Here is a 19,790-nt window from a genome sequence, read left to right as displayed (position 1 = left end):
TTATAACCCACACTTACTAACCGGCAAGTGCACCGGGTCGTACCGAGTAATACCTTACGTGAGTAAGGGTTGATCCCATGAGGATTGATGGATTAAGCAACAATGATTGATTGATTGGCTTAGTTAGGTAAGAAGAAATTGGTTTTGAAATATTCAAAAGGTTTAAGTTTGAATTCAAAATATCAAAAGTATAGAAAATTAAATAAATTGGGAATAAAATATGGATAAACAGTTAAAGCTTCAGAGTTATCTATTTTTCCGGATTAACTTTTCTTATTAACTATTTTAATTATGTAGGATTTAATTTATGGCAAACTATATTTGATTAGTCCCTAATTCCTTAGACCTTCCTAGTCTCCTCTAAAATTCATTAACTACCAATTCCTTGGTCAATTAATTCCAATTAAAGGGTATATGATCAAATTCCAGTTTGCATGCCACAAAAACTCTAATTACCCAAAGAATAAAAGGATTATATGTCACGTATCCCGTTAAATCCAGATAATTAGAATTTAGGAGAATATGTTTTCAAGTTGTTGTTCAAGTATAGAGCTTTTCCAAGTTATACAAGAACTCAAATAGAAAGAGGGTCATACTTCCGTTCCACCCAAATTCATAAGATAAAGAACGAAAACAATTCTTAAATATAAATCCAAAACATAAATTAAAATAGAAAAAGTAATAAAATCAATCCATATAAATAGACAGAGCTCCTAACCTTAACAGTGGAGGTTTAGTTGCTCATGGAATGTAGAATGTAAATTTGTATAGAATTCCCTAATGGAATCCCTCTAATGTAATGTAATGTGTTCTCTCTCTTTTTATAACTAATCCTAATTAATTTAAAATCTAATTATCTGAAAATAAAAATAATATCTTTTCCTAAAAGATAAGATTTGAATTTAAATTCGAATTAATTAACAGATTTTCAGTTGATGGGTGGGGACTACTTGCTTTGTCCATTCTGCAGCTTCTAATCTGTGTTTTCTGGGTTGGAAAGTAGGTCAAAAACAGCCCAGAAATCGTAACCAGCGTTTTCTGTATTATTGCAAATCGCGCATGTGACGCGTTCGCATCGTCCACGCGTTCGCGTCATTTGTACAGATTCCAGTCCACGCGTTCGCGTCAGGCACGTGATCGCGTCATTGCGATTTTTCCATTCCGCGCGGTCGCGTGAGCCATGTGTCTGTGTCGGTCTTCGCTGGTCATCTCTTTGGTTTCTTCTTTTTCTCTACAGAAACTTCATCAAATTCCTCCGAATTCTACCTAAAATAAATAAAATTGCACAAAACTCAAAATAGCATCCATAGTGGCTAAAATATAATTAATTCTTAATTAAACTCAACAAATTAGATACAAATTCACTAGGAAAAGATAGATAAGATGCTTACACATCAAATACTCACCACAAAACTTAGATAGTATTGTAGAGGATGAGAAGAGTGATGCGTGGCCATAAACGGCTCGTCAATCGGAGCTCCGTAGCTCAAGTTATGGTGGTTTGAAGATCAAAGAGAGTTAGGTTTTCTCTCTTCTCTTCTCTCTTCTCAATTTCAGCGCCCCAAGCCTTCCTTTTAGGGTAAAATGAGCTGAAATGCTCATAATTAATATTTATATATGTTGGGTCTTGGGCCCACTTAGGTCCGGTTCACTTATTTTTGTCCGTTAGCCCAATTTTGGACCAAAACCTTTAAGATTAGCGCTCTAAATCGCACTTCAAATATTTCTACCTCCCCTAATTATAATTCCTCATTTCTTAATCTTATTTACTCATAATCAATTTTCTCAGCTGTAGTACCAGACAGGTCTCAGCCGGTACTGCCGGTCAAAATTCCACTGCGCGCTTTTACGCAGAAAACTATGTCTTCCGACTCGAAAAAATTCACTGAATCCAAATATCATATTTAAATCATCAAATTCCAATTGCCAAATCTTCCAACCATATTCGCTCCTATTTAACTTATTATTTAATTAATTTCGGTTAGACCAGATATTACACTCATGATAGTGCACCGCCTTTCTCACTGAACATGGGTGCGAGTGCCTCAACTCAACCTTCAAGAAAACCCACTCTTGCTTCTGCTTATCAAACTTCACATATATCGTTGCTTGCACATAACGGTTGAAATCGTATTCTTCTGCGTTGACGCTTTGACATTAGACCCGCGGAACCCATCCCTATTACAGTGGATAGATTGGTTAATGGGTTGCTTTGTGATCCTATCACAGGTTGTCTTCCGTATCTTAGTTGCAAATCCTACTTTCTTTGCATAGCTCACATAGAATTCATGAGCTATTTGTAATTATGCAAACTGCATTCCAACACTTGGTATTTCGTCTTCCCGAAGGCAACTGTGATCCGGTACCTATGTTTCAAATTAAAAAAAAAATCAAAACCATTACTGGTCAAATCAATCATGCGGTTCACGACTATACAAAATCAAACTAGAGTCCAAACCTCGTGACCAAGATCCATCTCTTCACTTTCAACCTCAGCAACATCCAACAGTGACATGGCCTACAATCGCAAAATAAACGCACAAGTCCAAATCAGAAAACCTAATTGGAGAAACTCTTAATGAATGTCATGTACATAAACCCTCACTAAACACCACAAAAAAGTGAGACAAATATAATTTTTTTTCCTCGGGCGTGTTTCCTTTTTTTTATTCTTGTTCAGCAATGAAATGCATTATCTAAGTCCTATTTAAGATTCCACGAGGTACAATACATGTACACATGCTCATGAAGTCATGCCACCAATTGCTTAATTCAGTAAATTATAAACAAGTTTTCTTTTATCCTTTAATCATAATTCAATTTAAACTAGTTTCTTTAATTTTAGAAGTATGGATTATTTTGACTTTTCGGAGAATTCAATGTACACAAGAGGATGGTTACTGTCCCAAACATGACAATACAGGATAAAACTAGAGTTCAAACCTTGTAACCAAGATCCATCTCTTCACTTCCAACCTCAGTAATATTCAATAGTGGCATGGCCTATAATCACAAAATAAACACGCAAATCGAATCATGAAAACTAATTAGACAAACCATTAGTAAATGAGATGTACATAAATCCCCACTAAACACCACAGAGAAAAAGACACAAATATAAATCAACCACATCATCCTACCCATTTTAACTTGGGAAAAAATGCATCAATATCACCTATTGATAGTAATTGAATTACTTATTTTATTTTACCTATTATATAAGAATTTTAACTACTATTATTCTCTGTACTACATGACACTGTATACCACAAATATCAACATACAACACATACAACCACCATGCACTTATTTCATTCCTCAGTTTTAGAGTCCAAGGTCACTAGAGTCCTTTTTAATTCATACACCATCTATCATGTATACTCATACATATATGCCTAATCTAAACATGCAGGAAGCATTCTTTTCTATTTAATTTATATTTTCAGAAATACTCTTAATAATAACAATGCAGTTAGTTCTATTTTATATTATTTAACAATATACTACACTAATAAGGCTCAAGCGGGTCTACGGGAATCATGCATAAAATCATGGGTGATTACTTATTAAGTAGCCAGTTGTCCCATGTACCAATTATATTGCTTATACATGCTGGTTTAATTTTGGATATTTAAATTCATACATCCATATAGGATACTCCACAAAAGAACTAGTTTCATCCCAAATAAAATCTATATTCCATGATTGATTGACACATGCATATCTTCCATACATAATTGTGCACCATGAATTTAAAACCAGCACAAGTATGGTTGAATGTAGAATATTCATGTTCCATCTAAGTAAGCAGTTAACATAAAATAAAACACTCCACTTGCACTAACGATGAACATCTAAATCTTATGAAAATAACCATCCATTATTAATAATTCAACGAACCATACTCATCTTATTAGATTGCTCACTGTCGGCGACGAAATGGTCGGGAGCATTTTCATGTGGCTTCGATGAATTGTAATCAGCAACGGAGGATGGAACATGACACGGCGATTGAACGACATTGCACGCTATTGACGAACTTCCACGCAGTGATGTACGCATCAAAGGAAAGACACTCGTGACTCCTTTATGTTGCACCATCAATGGCCAGAGGAAGGCACACGCCGGATGCGACGGAGTCGTACCAAGTGGACTTGATGCGGTGCCGCCAGAACGAGCGACACAATCAGAATACGTTGCTGGACATTCACCGGTGCGAACGTCGGCGTCAGACGGAACGACTCCCAATGATAAAACACAAGACAAGGAGAAAATGAGTTACTACCGTCGAAGAAAGAGTCTGCATATTTGGTTAGTTCTCACCATTCAAAGAGAGATAGTCGTGGTTTTTGTTTTTAAATAAATGAATCCTAATTTTTTTTTCAAAATTCAAATTAGTAAATCTTTAGAATTAATGATTTGACTATAATTTAATTTTAATTTTATTTTAACCCTGATGTACACATTGTACACTATTAATATTGGTTTCTCATATTTTTTTTTATAAAGAATTACTTGTGTTAAATGTGTGCTTTCTTTTTTGATTGTTTATGTTTACCAACCGCCTTTTGCCACCATGTGCAATTTAGATTGGCCAAAGCACAACTTATTATTCAAGTGTTTGATGATGCTGATGACCCAATAGATTAAGGAGGAGGTGCAAAAATGTCAACATAAGGGTGCGAACATTTTGTACTGCTAACGCATTATTAGGAATGGTTACATAGGGATATTCTAAATTGATTTAGAATATTTGCATAATTTTAAATCCAATTCAATATGTTAGTGTAAATTACCTTAGAAAATAATGAGAATAAAGTAAATTAAATTAATTCATGTATTTCATTGTTTTATATATTATTTATTAAATAATTTAACATTTATTTTAATTAAATCAAGTAAAATATTAAATAATTTTATATTATCCAAATCAAATAAAGTAAATAATTGATTAATTATAATTAATGTATTTAAATGAAATATATAAATTAAATAAAAAATATGTTTAAAAATTAATCAAATTAATAAATTAATATAAATAATTAATATAATTAATTTGATTATATAAATTAAAAGAAATTAAAAAAGAGATAAAAGAAAATGAATAAATAAAAAAATATAACCATCAAAAGAGAACAAAAAAAAGTCATTTTAATCTTTTATTTATCAATTATCAATTTATTATAATTGACTTTACAACATCAATTATGTGTTATTTATCTTACAAATTAATCTAATCAATTAACTGATATAATTAATTATAAATGATTATAATTTTGTAACTCATTTCATTATCTTCTCTAAATAAATAATTAAAAAAGACCGTCTCAATCTTCTAGGTAAAGTAAAATAAAAAATATATATAAAAATTGAGCGGATATAAATTTTAAAATGATAAAATTTTATTAACAATCCCATTTACAAAATTATTATTTATAAGACAATATTAATAATTCTTACAAATTTTATCGTAAAATTAAATTTCATGCGTATTTGAAAATAATGACTAACTTTGTATTCTTCTAAGTATTAACAATTTAAATAAAATAATATCCTATAATTTATTTCGTTACTTATTTTAGTAATTACTAATATTTTATTTTTTTAATTATTTTATTATCTTATTTATCGTTTATATGTTTTCCATCAACTATATTAATATTATAACCAAGTAAACTAAATTAATCCTTGTAATACTTGGACTAATCAACATAATATTTTTAATTTGAAATTAAATTATATTTAATTTAATATTATTTTCTGTTAAAAAAAAAGGATATTGTTTCACTCTATTTTGAATTATATATAATTAATGTTTTAGAACTCTTTTGATAGAATCTTTTCTATTTTATTTTTTATTATTTTCTCCATAAAAATTATAATTTACATCATTATATATATATATATATATATATATATATATATATATATATATATATATATCACTAAATTTATAGTATGCATGCTTTAATTGATTTAATGTTATAATAAATGATAATTCCAAACCACAAATAAATTAGAAGATATATGCCTAGAAAAATTAATTAAAAATATACCACACTATAATATTTATGATGAATTCGTGATGATCATAAAGCTAAAACAAAATGCATTATATATTAGTAATAATACAAACAAAGAGATCCTTTTAATCTACTTAGCCCAAAAGTAAAAATAAAACCACAATAAATAAACACATTTAGGGAAGAAAAATAAATAGGAAATATGAAAAGAATGTTACCATAAATTATAACGTTTAGAACAGTGGATGAAGTAGACCTGTGATTAAAAAATAAAAATAAAAAATTAATCAAAGAATATAAAATGTAAAGAATAAAAAACAAAGCAATATGAATTCTTATTAAAACGCAATTCAAGGAAAAAAATTGTAAAGAAAAAATTATTAATAATTTTTTACAAAGACATTGTCAAAAAAAATCAAAACATTAGTAAATAAATACATTGTTAAGAAATCATACATGAGATGAAATTAATATAAAATAAAATCAATATAATGAACTCAATTTGACAAAAATAGAAATAAAACGAAACAAGAAATGAAAGAGGTACATAACCTCTTTTAAATACTTATGTGCAAAGAGGTGAAAATGAAATGACATGAGGGGTATAATATTTATATATTATATTCTTGTCATATATATAATTCTGTTACCAATTATCTAATTAATACCAAATAAACTAAATTAAATAGTCTTATCTTATATATCAATTTATAATACAAATTATTATATTATTACTAAATAAATTAAATTATATTAAATTGTAATATATTTAGATATCTAATCAAATTAATTACTTGATATAATTAATTAATTATAATTAATTAATTATAATTAATTTAATTTAATAAACTAAAAAAATATTTTTTAAAAATATGCCATATCAATTTTATTATTAAATGTTAAAAAAATTTAATTTTAATATAATATAGTAAATAATAGATTATCATATATATTACTATATATAACAGTAAAAATTATATTATGATCATTGTTGGTAAAAAGTATGTTTAAATATATAGCAAGAGGAAAAAGTCTTGGAAACTAATTAGAGTACTAGTCAGCTCTTTTAATTACATTGTGGGCTGTAACAACAAAAAAGTCTAATAACATAAAAAAATATCTCATTGTTGTAAAATAAATAAATAAATAAAGAAAGAAGAGGTAATATAAAATAAGAAAATATAATTAGATAACAATATTCACCATAATTACTATCTCAATATAATAGAGATGATTAATATATTTATTAATATTATATATAAAGAATAAGAGAGAGGAGTATTTAAAATACTTGTAAAGTAAAGAAAGAGAGAGAATAAAAGAGAAAATGTTATTATTATTATTATTATTATTATATCAAAAGCCTCAGCATATGCTCCTATTTATACATGTGCAAGGCTCCACTTTTTTAAATGTTGGAAAACATGCACCGTTTATTTCTTTAATATTTGTACTTCCTAATAATACTTGAATGGAAGAATAGATAATGCTGAGTAGACACTTAATGGACATCCATATTATAACACTCACCCTTATATATCCATTTAGGATTATTGCCTCGTTAAAACCTTACTAAAGAAAAATCCAGTGAAAAAAAACCTTAGTGAAGGAAAAAGAGTACAATATCCTTTAATGATGGGGACTGCTTCATTAAAAACTTTGTCAAGAAAAACCTAATGGGAAAAAATCTGACCAAGGGAAAAAGAGTACAGTCTCCCCCTCTTGCCGACATCATTTAATATTTCGAAATCGGCGCATCCCAATCTGATATACCAATCTTTCAAAAGAAGATTTTGGGAGTGACTTTGTAAACAAATCTGCCAGATTGTCACATGAGCGGATCTGTTGTGCATCAATTGTCCCTTGATTCTGAAGATCATGAGTGAAGAAGAATTTGGGAGAAATATGCTTTGTTCTATTACCTTTAAGTTGAGCAATGTATGCTGTATTATCTTCAAACAGGACAGTTGGAGCTATCTTTTGATCAATCAGTCCACATGATGACAGAATATATTGGATCACATTCCTCAGCCAAAAACACTCGCGACTAGCTTCATGTATCGCTAGTATTTCAGCATGATTAGAGGATGTTGCAGCAATCGTCTGTTTCGTGGACCTCCATGATATAGCTGTACCACCATATGTGAACATGTATCCTGTTTGAGATCTCTCTTTGTGCAGATCAGACAAGTATCCAGCATCAGTGATGAGCGGATATATTATCCGCTTTTTGGCATTGTTTTTAGTATGTTTTAGTTAGTTTTTATTATATTTTTATTAGTTTTTAGTTAAAATTCACTTTTCTGGACTTTACTATGAGTTTGTGTGTTTTTCTGTGATTTCAGGTATTTTCTGGTTGAAATTGAGGGACCTGAGCAAAAATCTGATTCAGAGACTGAAAAGGACTGCAGATGCGGTTGGATTCTGACCTCCCTGCACTCGAAGTGGATTTTCTGGAGCTACAGAAGCCCAATTGGCACGCTCTCAACTGCGTTGGAAAGTAGATGTCCTGAGCTTTTCAGCAATGTATAATAGTCCATACTTTGCCCGAGATTTGATGGCCCAAACTGGCGTTCCAAATCAGCTCAAAACTGCCCAGCGTTAAACGCCAGAACTGGCACAAGAATGGGAGTTAAACGCCCAAACTGGCACAAAAGCTGGCGTTTAACTCCAAGAGAGGTCTCTACACGAAAATGCTTCAATGCTCAGTCCAAGCACACACCAAGTGGTCCCGGAAGTGGATTTTTATGTCATTTACTCATTTCTGTAAACCCTAGCTACTAGTTCTCTATAAGTAGGACCTTTTGCTATTGTATTTTCATCTTTAATCTTAGATCTTTTGATCTTTTTTTTATGATTGAACCCTCTATAGGAGGCTGGCCTCTCGGCCATGCCTAGACCTTGTTCTTATGTATTTTCAATGGTGGAGTTTCTACACACCATAGATTAAGGTGTGGAGCTCTGCTGTACCTCGAGTATTAATGCAATTACTATTGTTCTTTTATTCAATTCGGCTTATTCTTGTTCTAAGATATCACTTGTTCCTCAACTTGATGAATGTGATGATCCGTGACACTCATTATCATTCTCACTTATGAACGTGTGCCTGACAACCACCTCCGTTCTACCTTAGATTGAGTGGATATCTCTTGGATCCCTTAATCGGAATCTTCGTGGTATAAGCTAGAATTGATGGCGGCATTCTAGAGAATCGGAAGGTCTAAACCTTGTCTGTGGTATTCTGAGTAGGATTCAAGGATTGAATGACTGTGACGAGCTTCAAACTCGCGATTGTGAGGCGTTAGTGACAGACGCAAAAGAAGAGGATGGAGCAAACAAGAGACCCCTCTCATCATCAAATCCCTGAGATGCCTCAAGGAATGCACTTTCCTCCACAAAACTATTGGGAGCAACTAAACACCTCCCTAGGAGAATTGAGTTCCAACATGGGACAACTAAGGGTGGAGCACCAAGAACATTCCATTCTCCTCCATGAAATTAGAGAAGATCAAAGAATCATGAGAGAGGAGCAACAAAGACAAGGAAGAGACATTGAGGAGCTCAAGCACTCCATAGGATCTTCAAGAGGAAGAACAAGCCGCCATCACTAAGGTGGACCCGTTCTTTAATTTCCTTGTTCTTTATTTTTCTGTTTTTCGAAAATTTATGCTTATGTTTATCTATATTTGTGTCTTGTGATCATTAGTGTCTTAGTGTCTATGCCTTAAAGTTATGAATGTCCTATGAATCCATCACCTTTCTTAAATGAAAACTGTTTTTATTACAAAAGAACAAGAAGTACATGATTTCGAATTCATCCTTAAAACTAGCTTAATTAGTTTGATGTGGTGACAATACTTTTTGTTTTCTGAATGTATGCTTGAACAGTGCATATGTCTTTTGAATTTATTGTTCATGAATGTTAAAATTGTTGGCTCTTGAAAGAATGATGAAAAAGGAGACATGTTACTGAGGATCTGAAAAATCATAAAAATGATTCTTGAAGCAAGAAAAAGCAGTGAATTCAAAAAAAAAATTCGAAAAAAAAGGGAAGAAAAAGAAAGAAATAAGGTTGTGATCCAAGGCAAAAAGAGTGTGCTTAAGAACCCTGGACATCTCTAATTGGGGACTCTAGCAAAGCTGAGTCACAATCTGAAAAGGTTCACCCAATTATGTGTCTGTGGCATGTACGTATCCGGTGGTAATACTGGAAGACAGAGTGCTTTGGGCCACGGCCAAGACTCAATAAGTAGTTGTGTTCAAGAATCATCATACTTAACTAGGAGAATCAATAACACTATCTGGATTCTGAGTTCCTAAAGAAGCCAATCATTCTGAATTTCAAAGGATAAAGTGAGATGCCAAAACTGTTCAGAGGCAAAAAGCTACTAGTCCCGCTCATCTAATTGGAGCTAAGTTTCATTGATAATTTGGAGTCTATAGTATATTCTCTTCTTTTTATCTTATTTGATTTTCAGTTGCTTGGGGACAAGCAACAATTTAAGTTTGGTGTTGTGATGAGCGGATAATTTGTACGCTTTTTGGCATTGTTTTTAGTATGTTTTTAGTATGATCTAGTTAGTTTTTAGTTAAAATTCACTTTTCTGGACTTTACTATGAGTTTGTGTGTTTTTCTATGATTTCAGGTATTTTCTGGCTAAAATTGAGGGACCTGAGCAAAAATCTGATTCAGAGACTAAAAAGGACTGCAGATGCTGTTGGATTCTGACCTCCCTGCACTCGAAGTGGATTTTCTGGAGCTACAGAAGCCCAATTGGCGCGCTCTCAACGGCTTTGGAAAGTAGACATCCTGGGCTTTCCAGCAATATATGATAGTTCATACTTTGCCCAAGATTTGATGGCCCAAACCGGCGTTCGAAGTCACCCTCAGGATTTCCAGCGTTAAACGCCGGAACTGGCACAAGAATGGGAGTTAAACGCCCAAACTGGCACCAAAGCTGGCGTTTAACTCCAAGAAGAGTCTCTACACGAAAATGATTCAATGATCAGCCCAAGCACACACCAAGTGGGCCCGGAAGTGGATTTTTATGTCATTTACTCATCTCTGTAAACCATAGGCTACTAGTTCTCTATATATAGGACCTTTTACTATTGTATTTTCATCTTCTGATCTTTGAAATCTTTTGATCTTTAGATCTTTTGATCACTTTGGGAGGCTGGCCATTCGTCCATGCCTAGACCTTGTTCTTATGTATTTTCAACGGTGGAGTTTCTACACACCATAGATTAAGGTGTGGAGCTCTGTTGTACCTCGAGTATTAATGCAATTACTATTGTTCTTCTATTCAATTCCGCTTGTTCTTGTTCTAAGATATCACTTGTTCTTCAACTTGATGAATGTGATGATCCGTGACACTCATCATCATTCACACCTATGAACGTGTGCCTGACAACCACCTCCGTTCTACTTTAGATTGGGTGGATATCTCTTGGATTCCTGATACACGACGCATGGTTGATCGCCTGACAACCGAGCGCTCGCCTGACAACCGAGCCAGCCATTCCGTGAGATCAGAGTCTTCGTGGTATAAGCTAGAACTGATGGCGGCATTCAAGAGAATCCGAAAGGTCTAAACCTTGTCTGTGGTATTCTGAGTAGGATTCAATGATTGAATGACTGTGACGAGCTTCAAACTCCTGAGGGCGGGGCGTTAGTGACAGACGCAAAAGAATCACTGGATTCTATTCAGGCCTGATTGAGAACCGACAGATGGATAGCCGTGCCGTGACAGGGTGCGTTGAACATTTCCACTGAGAGGATGGGAGGTAGCCACTGACAACGGTGAAACCCTTGCATACAGCTTGCCATGGAAAGGAGTAAGAAGGATTGGATGAAGACAGTAGGAAAGCAGAGAGACGGAAGGGACAAGCATCTTCATACGCTTATCTGAAATTCCCACCAATGAATTTCATAAGTATCTCTATCTTTATCTTTATGTTTTATTCATCATTCATAACCATTTGAGTTTGCCTGACTAAGATTTACAAGGTGACCATAGCTTGCTTCATACCAACAATCTCTGTGGGATCGACCCTTACTCGCGTAAGGTTTATTACTTGGACGACCCAGTACACTTGCTGGTTAGTTGTGCGAAGTTGTAGTGATCACAATTTCGTCCACCACTTAGATTAGGTATTTTTCAGAATTTTTAAGAATGAATTCTAGTGTTTCAAGGTGATGTTCTTATCATCACCAAAGCTGATTGATCTTCATTAATTTAGCTCTTGAATGCAATGTCCTGCTGAAGCTTGGCTAGCCATGTCTAATTCCTTTAGACTGAAGTTTTAGACTAACATTGCATGATTTCTGGAATTCTTATTAAAAATTTTGAATCTCTTTATTTTCTTTTTCCACATAATTTTCGAAAAAAACCAAAAAAATTACAAAATCATAAAAACCAAAAATATTTCCTGTTTGAGTCTAGTGTCTCATTTTAAGTTTGGTGTCAATTGCATGTTTCTGTTCTTCTTGCATTTATCATGTGTCTTCATTGATCTTCAAGTTGTTGTTGATGATTTACTTGCTCTGATCTTTAAATTCTCTTGTTTTGCGTGTTGTTTTGTTGTTTCTCATATGCATTCTCAATTTGTTAGTGTCAGTAGTATACAAACTTCTAAGTTTGGTGTCTTGCATGCATTGTTTATTTGATTTTATTTGCATTTTGATTTTTCCTCATCATTAAAAATCCAAAAAATTTTTAGTTTGTGTCTTTTCAAGTCAATAATACAGAGAATTGAAGATTCAGACATTCAGCAGAGAAATTACACAGAAAAAGCTGGGCGTTCAAAATGCCCAGTGAAGAAGGAAAACTGGCGTTTAAACGCCAGCCAGGGTACCTGGCTGGGCGTTTAACACCCAAAAGGGTAGCATTTTGGGCGTTAAACGCCAGAATGGATACAATTCTGGGCGTTTAACGCCAGGATGGCACAAGAGGGAAGATTTTGTTTTCAATTCCAATTTTTTTTCAAGTTTTCAAAATTTTTCAAAATCAAATCTTTTTTTCAGATCATATCTTTTCAATCATATCTTTTCAAAATCAATTTCTTTTCATTTTCAAAAATACTTGCTAACAATTAATGATTTGATTCAACATTTCAAGTATGTTTCCTTTTCTGTTGAGAAAGGTTTAATGTTTGAATCATATCTTTTCTTGTTAGCCAAGTCATTGATTTTAAAAATCAAATCTTTTTAAATTGTTTTCCAAATCATATCTTCTCAATCATATCTTTTTAAAACTATATCTTTTCAATCATATCTTTTTAATCACATCTTTTTCAAAATAAGTTTTCAATCATATCTTTTTTATTTCTAATTTCAAAATCTTTTTCAAAAATCACTTAATTTCTTTCCCACTCTTAGTTTTCGAAAATCATCAATCAATTTTCAAAATTATTTTTCAAAATATTTTAACTTATTTTCGAAAATTCTTCCCTTCTTCTCACATCCTAATTTTCTACCTCTTCCTTCTATTTTTCTTTTTCTCTGACACCTCAAGGAATCTCTATACTGTGACATAGAGGATTCCATATTTTCTTGTTCTCTTCTCTTTCATATGAGCAGGAGCAAAGACAAAAGTATTCTTGTTGAGGCTGACCCTGAACCTGAAAGGACCTTGAAGCAAAAGCTAAGAGAAGCTAAGGCACAACTCTCTGCAGAGGACCTAGCAGAATTCTTCAAAGAGGAAGACATGACAGCCAAAAACAAGAACAATGCCAACAATGCAAGGAAGGTGCTGGGTGACTTTACTGCACCTACTCCCGACTTCTATGGGAGAAGCATCTCTATCCCTGCCATTGGAGCAAACAACTTTGAGCTTAAGCCTCAAGTAGTTTCTCTAATGCAACAGAATTGCAAGTTTCATGGACTTCCATTGGAAGATCCTCAACAGTTTTTAGCTGAGTTCTTGCAAATCTGTGACACTGTCAAGACCAATGGGGTTGACCCTGAGGTCTACAGACTTATGCTATTCCTTTTTTCCGTAAGAGACAGAGCCAGGATATGGTTGGACTCACAACCTAAAGAAAGCTTAAACTCTTGGGAAAAGCTAGTCAATGCCTTCTTGGCAAAGTTTTTTCCACCTCAAAAATTGAGTAAGCTTAGAGTGGAAGTCCAAACCTTCAGACAGAAGGAAGGTGAATCTCTCTATGAAGCTTGGGAAAGATACAAACAATTGATCAGAAAGTGTCCGTCTGACATGCTTTCTGAATGGAGCATCATAGGTATCTTCTATGATGGTCTGTCTGAACTGTCCAAGATGTCATTGGACAGCTCTGCTGGAGGATCTCTTCATCTGAAGAAGACGCCTGCAGAAGCTCAAGAACTCATTGAAATGGTTGCAAATAATCAATTCATGTACACTTCTAAAAGGAATCCTGTGAACAATGGGACGAATCAGAAGAAAGGAGTTCTTGAGATTGATACTCTGAATGCCATATTGGCTCAGAACAAAATATTGACTCAGCAAGTCAATATGATTTCTCAAAGTCTGTCAGGAATGCAAGCTGCACCAGGCAGTACTAAGGACGCTTCATCTGAAGAAGAAGCTTATGATCCTGAGAACCCTTCAATGGAAGAGGTGAATTACATGGGAGAACCCTATGGAAACACCTATAATCCTTCATGGAGAAATCATCCAAATCTCTCATGGAAGGATCAATAGAGACCTCAACAAGGTTTCAACAACAATAATGGTGGAAGAAACAGGTTTAGCAATGGCAAGCCTTTTCCATCATCTTCTCAGCAACAGACAGAGAATTCTAAGCAGAGCCACTCTGACTTAGCAACCATGGTCTCTGATCTAATCAAAACCACTCAAAGTTTTATGACTGAAACAAGGTCCTCCATTAGGAATTTGGAGGCACAAGTGGGACAGCTGAGTAAGAAAATTACTGAACTCCCTCCTAGTACTCTTCCAAGCAATACAGAAGAGAATCCAAAAGGAGAATGCAAGGCCATTAACATGACCCACATGACCGAACTTGGAGGGGAGGAAGAGGCAGTGATCGCCACTGAGGAAGACCTCAATGGACGTCCACTGGCCTCCAATGAGTTCCCTAATGAGGAACCATGGGAATCTGGGGCTCACACTGAGACCATAGAGATTCCATTGGATTTACTTCTGCCATTCATGAGCTCTGCTGAGTATTCTTCCTCTGAAGAGGATGAAGATGTCATTGAAGAGCAAGTTGCTAAGTACCTTGGAGCAATCATGAAGCTAAATGACAAGTTATTTGGTAATGAGACTTAGGAGGATGAACCCCCTTTGCTCACCAAAGAACTGGATGACTTGACTAGGCAGAGATTACCTCAAAAGAGACAGGACCCTGGGAAGTTCTCAATACCTTGTACATTAGGCACCATGACCTTCAAGAAGGCTCTGTGTGACCTAGGGTCAAGTATAAACCTCATGCCTCTCTCTGTAATGGAGAAGCTAGGGATCTTTGAGGTACAAGCTGCAAAAATCTCACTAGAGATGGCAAACAATTCAAGAAAACAAGCTTATGGACTTGTAGAGGATGTTCTGGTAAAAGTTGAAGACCATTACATCCCTGCTGATTTCATAGTCCTAGAGACTGGGAAGTGCATGGATGAATCCATCATCCTTGGCAGACCCTTCCTAGCCACAGCAAAGGCTGTGATTGATGTTGACAGAGGAGAATTGATCATTCAAGTGAATGAAGAATCCTTTGTGTTTAAGGCTCAAAGATATCCCTCTGTAACCATGCAGAGGAAGCATGAAGAGCTTCTCTCAAAACAGAGCCAAACAGAGCCCCCACAGTCAAACTCTAAGTTTGGTGTTGGGAGGTTCCAACATTGCTCTGAGTATCTGTGAGTCTCCATGAGAGCCCACTATCAAGCTACTGACATTAAAGAAGCGCTTGTTGGGTGGCAACCCAATGTCATATTTATCTATATTTCCTTTGTTATTTTATGTTTTTTGTAGGTTGATGATCATGGAAAGTCACAAAATCAATTGAAAAAGAAAAAACAGAATGAAAAATAGAAAGAAAAACAGCACACCCTGGAGGAAAACCTTGCTGGCGTTTAAACGCCAGTAAGGGCAGCAAATGGGTGTTTAACGCCCAGTCTGGCACCATTCTGGGTGTTTAACGCCAGAAAGGAGCACCAGACTGGCGTTAAACGCCAGGAAGGGGCAAGAAGTTGGCGTTAAACGCCAGAAATGGGCACCAGTCCGGCGTTTAACGCCAGAATTGGCATAAAGAGCATTTTTGCTCGCCACTTGGTGCAGGAATGAATTTTCCTTGACACCTCAGGATTTGTGGACCCCACAGGATCCCCACCTACCCCACCACTCTCTCTCTTCTTCACCCATTCACCAGTCACCTCAATACCTCTTCCCCAAAAAATTCCTCACCTAACAAATCCCACCATTCTCCTCACCACTCACATCCATCCTTCATAAAACCCCACCGACCTCACCATTCAAATTCAAATCACTTTTCCTCCCAAACCCACCCATAATGGCCGAACCACAAAACCTCCTCCATCTCCTCTATTTCTTCTTCTTCTACTCTCTTCTTTCTTCTTTTGCTCGAGGACGAGCAAACCTTCTAAGTTTAGTGTGGTAAAAGCATTGCTTTTTATTTTTCCATAACCATTTATGACACCTAAGGCCGGAGAAACCTCTAGAAAGAGGAAAGGGAAGGCAAAAGCTTCCACCTCCGAGTCATGGGAGATGGAGAGATTCATCTCAAGGGTGCATCAAGACCACTTCTATGAAGTTGTGGCCAAGAAGAAGGTGATCCCCGAGGTCCCTTTCAAACTCAAAAAGGGTCAACTTTGATCAAAGGTTGGACCAAGTCCTCATAGACATTTGTGAAGAGGGCACTCAATGGAAGAGAGATTCAAGAGGGAAGCCGGTTCAACTAAGAAGGCATGACCTCAAGTCCATCACCAAGAAAAGGGTGGAGCAAATAAGAGAACCTCATCAAGAGCATGAGGAAATTCCTCATGATGAAATCCCTGAGATGCCTCAAGGGATGCACTTTCCTCCACAAAACTATTGGGAGCAAATCAACACCTCCCTAGAAGAATTGAGTTTCAACATGGGACAACTAAGGGTGGAGCACCAAGAACATTCCATTCTCCTCCATGAAATTAGAGAAGATCAAAGAGTCATAAGAGAGGAGCAACAAAGGCAAGGAAGAGACATTGAGGAGCTCAAGCACTCCATAAGATCTTCAAGAGGAAGAATAAGCCGCCATCACTAAGGTGGACCCGTTCTTTAATTTTCTTGTTCTTTATTTTTCTGTTTTTTGAATTTTCATGCTTATGTTTATCCATGTTTGTGTCTTATGATCATTAGTGTCTTAGTGTCTATGCCTTAAAGTTATGAATGTCCTATGAATCCATCACCTTTCTTGAATGAAAAATGTTCTTAATTGAAAAAGAGAAGAATTGCATGAATTTCAGATTTTATAACAGATTAATTATTTTGATGTGGTGGCAATACTTTTGACTTCTGAATGTATGCTTGAACAGTGCATATGTCTTTTGAATTTGTTGTTCATGAATGTTGGCTCTTGAAAGAATGATGAAAAAGGAGACATGTTACTGAGGATCTGAAAAATCATAAAAAAATGATTCTTGAAGCAAGAAAAAGCATTGAATACAAAAAAAAATTCGAAAAAAAGAGAAAGAGAGGAAAAAGAAAAAAGAAAAAGAAATAATAAAGTTGTGATCCAAGGCAAAAAGAGTGTGCTTAAGAACCCTGGACATCTCTAATTGGGGACTCTAGCAAAGCTGAGTCACAATCTGAAAAGGTTCACCCAATTATGTGTCTGTGGCATGTATGTATCCGGTGGTAATACTGGAAGACAGAGTGCTTTGGGCCACGGCCAAGACTCATAAAGTAGCTATGTTCAAGAATCATCATACTTAACTAGGAGAATCAATAACACTATCTGGATTCTGAGTTCCTAGAGAAGCCAATCATTCTGAATTTCAAAAGATAAAGTGAGATGCCAAAACTGCTCAGAGGCAAAAAGCTAAAAGCCCCGCTCATCTAATTAATACTGATCTTCATAGATGTTTTTGGAATTCAGTGCATATTCTCTTCTTTTTATCTTATTTTATCTTCAGTTGCTTGAGGACAAGCAACAATTTAAGTTTGGTGTTGTGATGAGCGGATAATTTATACGCTTTTTGGCATTGTTTTTAGTATGTTTTTAGTATGTTTTAGTTAGTTTATATTATATTTTTATTAGTTTTTAGTTAAAATTCACTTTTCTGGACTTTACTATGAGTTTGTGTGTTTTTCTGTGATTTCAGGTATTTTCTGGCTGAAATTGAGGTACCTGAGCAAAAATCTGATTCAGAGGCTGAAAAGGACTGCAGATGCTGTTGGATTCTGACCTTTCTGCACTCGAAGTGGATTTTCTAGAGCTACAGAAGCTCAATTGGCGCGCTCTCAACTGCGTTGGAAAGTAGACATCTTGGGCTTTCCAGAAATGTATAATAGTCTATACTTTTTCCAAGATTTGATGGCCCAAACCGGCGTTCCAAATCAGCTCAAAACTGCCCGGCGTTAAACGCCGGAACTGGCACAAAAGCTGGCGTTTAACTCCAAGAGAGGTCTCTACACGAAAATGCTTCAATGCTCAGCCCAAGCACACACCAAGTGGGCCTGGAAGTGGATTTTTATGTCATTTACTCATTTTTGTAAACCCTAGCTACTAGTTCTCTATAAGTAGGACCTTTTGCTATTGTATTTTCATCTTTCAATCTTAGATCTTTTGATCATGTTTTTATGATTGAACCCTCTATGGGAGGCTGGCCTCTTGGCCATGCCTAGACCTTATTCTTATGTATTTTCAATGGTGGAGTTTCTATACACCATAGATTAAGGTGTGGAGCTCTGCTGTACCTCGAGTATTAATGCAATTACTATTGTTCTTCTATTCAATTCGGCTTATTCTTGTTCTAAGATATCACTTGTTCCTCAACTTGATGAATGTGATGATCCGTGACACTCATTATCATTCTCACTTATGAACGTGTGCCTGACAACCACCTCCGTTCTACCTTAGATTGAGTGGATATCTCTTGGATCCCTTAATCGGAATCTTCGTGGTATAAGCTAGAATTGATGGCGGCATTCAAGAGAATCCGGAAGGTCTAAACCTTGTCTGTGGTATTCTGAGTAGGATTCAAGGATTGAATGACTGTGATGAGCTTCAAACTCGCGATTGTGAGGCGTTAGTGACAGACGCAAAAGAATCACTGGATTCTATTCCGACATGATCGAGAACCGACAGCTGAATAGCCGTGCTGTGACAGAGCGCGTTGAACATTTTCACTGAGAGGACGGGACTGTAGCCATTGACAATGGTGATTCCCAACATACAGCTTGCCATGGAAAGGAGTAAGAAGGATTGGATGAAGACAGTAGGAAAGCAGAGAGACGGAAGGGACAAAGCATCTCCATACGCTTCTCTGAAATTCTCACCAATGAATTGCATAAGTATCTCTATCTTTACTTTATGTTTTATGTTATCCTCTATAACCATTTGAGTCTGCCTAACTGAGATTTACAAGATGACCATAGCTTACTTCATACCAACAATCTCCGTGGGATCGACCCTTACTCGCGTAAGGTTTATTACCTGGACGACCCAGTACACTTGCTGGTTAGTTGTGCGAAGTTGTGATAAAGAGTTGAGATTGCAATTGAGCGTACCATGTTGATGGCGCCATTGATGATCACAATTTCGTGCACCAATCAG

Source organism: Arachis hypogaea, chromosome 10, assembly GCF_003086295.3.
Source record: "Arachis hypogaea cultivar Tifrunner chromosome 10, arahy.Tifrunner.gnm2.J5K5, whole genome shotgun sequence".
NCBI lineage: Eukaryota > Viridiplantae > Streptophyta > Magnoliopsida > Fabales > Fabaceae > Arachis > Arachis hypogaea.
This window is presented reverse-complemented; position numbering follows the sequence as displayed.